This window comes from Leptonychotes weddellii, chromosome 15, assembly GCF_054177405.1.
Source record: "Leptonychotes weddellii isolate Sample4059 chromosome 15, ASM5417740v2, whole genome shotgun sequence".
NCBI classification, from domain to species: Eukaryota; Metazoa; Chordata; class Mammalia; order Carnivora; family Phocidae; genus Leptonychotes; species Leptonychotes weddellii.
Window position 1 is genome coordinate 19343661 of NC_138383.1, and position 3608 is coordinate 19347268.

Here is a 3608-nt window from a genome sequence, read left to right on the forward strand (position 1 = left end):
GCCGCTCTTGGCTCCTCCCTCCCCCGCCCCGCTCCGGCTGGGGCTCGGGCTCGGCGCGCCCGGCCGGCTCACGGCTGCTCCCTGCAGGCCGCCTCGCCGCCGCCGCCGCCGCCGCCGCCGCCGGCCCCCGCCCCCCGCCCCCCGCCGCGCCCCGGGACCCCGGCCAGCCGCCCGGCCGCCCCTGGGCCGCCTCTGCCCCCGCCCCGCTTGCGCTCGCCCGCCCCACTCCAGGCGCCGCCGGCGGGAGTGGTGCTCGGTGACATATTTAAAAAAAATAGCCTTGGCTTGCTGGAAGAATCAGAGGTTTTGGGGTTTGCACCATGGGGATGGAGAAGGGAGTATCGACGGGCCGCCTGCACCTTCCTTATAAGTTGGCGAGAAAGTCTAAATACCAGACCCTAAGGAGCTTTAGAATTTGTATCTGAGTTCGGGGCCCTTCTTTGCCAGTAACTCACTGTGTGACCTTGAGCAAATCACCACCGGTCTCGGGGACAGAGCTTCCTCAACTTTAAAATGTGAGGGTTGGGCAAGTGACCCCTGAGGTCCTTTTTACCTCAATCATCCCACGTTTTTAACTCTTTTGGAAGGTTTACTCCCTATTACCTCCCTTTCCCTCTCCTTTTTAACGTTATTACCAGATCCACTGCCTCCTCTTTCAAATGTCACCCTCTTCCAATATAGGCTTTCTATTCACCGTCACCAGCTATTTCCTCAACAATCTGGTCCCCTTGGTGAGCTGGGGAGGGGGCAAGGCTTGCCCTACCTCCTCCACTCTCACTCCACAGTGGTGATAGTTCCTCCTGGGTTTGCCCCCACCAAAATCCCAATGGTACGGGGGGGCAATCTAAGGAGGAGGACAGGCTGCATAAAAATGGATCTCCTTCCCCAAAGGAGAGGCCATGCCAGCCCCACCCCCCATGTACACACACACACACCTGCATTCATGGACATAAAACCATCTCAGTGACGCCAGAGCCCCTTTCATCTCGGGATCTCCCAGCGCTAGGCAGAACCCTAATTATCCCAGGTCCCCCCCCCCCGCCCCCGGCCCCGCCGGTTCCCCCACTGTCATTAGCCCAGTTTTACCAGCGGGGGCCACAGCCTTTTCTTGGCTCCTAGGGCGGGGCCCTGTCTCCACAGTCTGCTCTTGCTCTTGGGGAGGGGTGTGTGTGTGTGTGTGTGTGTGTGTGTGTTGAGGGGAACTGCTCTACCACTTGCCTAGTTTATACTAGGCAGAATCACTTGGCTATGGGTGGGGTTCTAAGTCTATCTGAGTAGGGCTGCCCTTGTTCATGTCAGTCTCAGGCTCTTGCATCCTCAGCTCTGTTGGAGCCACTTCTCTTGGGGTGGGGGGTGGAGCATAATTGGGGTCTGCAATGCATAGCGGAGGGGAGGGTGCCTCTCTTGGGACCCCTGGGAATCATGGGGATAACAAGGGCAGCTGGGATGAAACATGAGGGATGCAGAGTGGGTGGTGATGAGGGGTATGCAGGGGGAGAAGGAAGCCTGCAGTGCGCGGTGGCAGCATGCAGTAAGTGAACCTGTGGGTTCAGCCTGGGCTTGCAGTGGACATGCAACAGTGGTAGTGTGGGGTGGGAGGCTGCATCGTGCAGTCAGGGCAGTGTGCAGTTCGAGGTGCACTGAGGCTGGCTGGCTGCCAGTCCATGCCACGTCCTCAGTGATCATGTTTGGCTGAAACCCGAGGGAGCAAGTCTGTGGTGTGCCGTGTTTAGGGTGCATGCTCTACCCTGTATGGAAATAGTCTCTTGGGATTGAGCTGCCCAAGGAGTTGAGATAGAAGCCCTATGCATGGGATACATTTATGAGATGAGCTACATTTATACTCTGCATCCATCAGGCGGAACAAGGAGGCCACGGGGAAGTCTAGCACTAATCTGGATTAGGACAGGGTGACAGAGTCCAGAGCGGGAACACAAAAGTGCTATGGTTTTGTCTCCCTTCCATTCTGGCTTCCTCCACGTTTCTCTGACAAAAGGCCCTAAAGATATCTGGTAAGGGAGACTTTTTGAAATCCTAGACCCAAAGCCATAGAAAATGAAGTGCCTCCTGATCTACCTCCCCACCCCCCCACCAGGGGCAGAGTGGGGCACCTTGAACTCAAAGGTAAGAGTTTACCATTCCCATCTTTTCCTTACCTCTCTTCCTTGGCTCCCAATATGGGCTGGTAATAGACCTGGGCAAGGGCAAAGTGAAGGGCACACGGCCTCCAAAGCAGGCATCCCGCCAGATGCCAGGATCCAGCCCAGGTCTGGGCTTATAGCCCCTGCCTGGTGTCACATCAGCCCCCTTTCCACCCCACTCATCCTGCCTACCCCCATTTCTTGAAGCTTCTAGCTTCTCTCAGAGTCATTTCAGCCCCAGCTTCTGTTGTCTCTTTGCCAGGAAACCCCCACTCAGGCTGTTTCCTCCCATCCCCCCCACCTCTGCTTCAGGGCTGAATCCCTGAGGAGAGCAGGGCGGGTGGGGCACAAGTAAGGATGGATAGAGACCCTCCAAGGGGATCTGCCTGATGGCCCCCTCCCTCTCAGATTTTGGTTGCCAAGGAGGCAGCAGGAACAGCCTGTTCTCTGGGCTCCCATCGGAGCAGCTAGGCCTGGGCCCCGCCCTCTCTCCCTTCCTTCCCTCCCAGACTGTTGCTAGGAAGCACCCCAAGATTTCTCAGGGTCCCATCCCTAGAAACCAGGGGATCCAGATATCTTTCTGAAGAGCTTCCCCAAAAGCCTGGAAGCCAAGACCCCACACAGCATCCTCCACCCCTGCCAAGAAGCCACAAACAGTTGGGGCGGCGGGGGGGGGCGGCATTGAGGATTGAAACAGGGGACAGGCCCTCTACCAGCCTGCCCTGGAACACCTCCGTGGCCTGGGCCTCAGTAATCCACTCCTCCCCCATCTGGAGTTCCTGGGCTCTGGGTGATGTCAGCAAGTGATGAGGTGTCCAGCAGATACCCCTTGACTCTGCAGACACAGCCCCACTTATTGGGGAGTTCTGGAAAGACAGCAGGGGAAACCAGCTAAGAGAACCTAATCCTCAGGTGTTTCTCCCCCTTAGTGATCTTTCAATCAAGAAAAGGTAGTGGAAATGGAGAAAAGAAAGGGGGGGACAGTTTATGGGAGTTGGGGATCAGGTGGCTGGAAGAGATGAGAGACTGGGAAATTCACCAATAATTGACCTGCTAAGGGTAAAGGGGCCACTTAATGTCCTCCTCCCAATCATCTTTGTGCCATCACGTGCCCTGGGTATGGGTCACAAAGCAGAGGGCCTGGGAAGGGACTCAGGCCTGGCTGAGCCTTGCTCTTGGTAGCTGAGGGAAGAAGTGGAAAAAGAAGCTGACACCTTCTCCAGGTTGCCTTTAGGGGTTCTTCTACTTTTATTCATTCTTTTGATACCTTTTTTTTTTTTAAGATTTTATTTATTTATTTGAGAGAGAGAGAGAATGAGAGACAGAGAGCATGAGAGGGAGGAGGGTCAGAGGGAGAAGCAGACTCCCCGCCGAGCAGGGAGCCCGATGCGGGACTCGATCCCGGGACTCCAGGATCATGACCTGAGCCGAAGGCAGTCGCTTAACCAACTGAGCCACCCAGGCGCC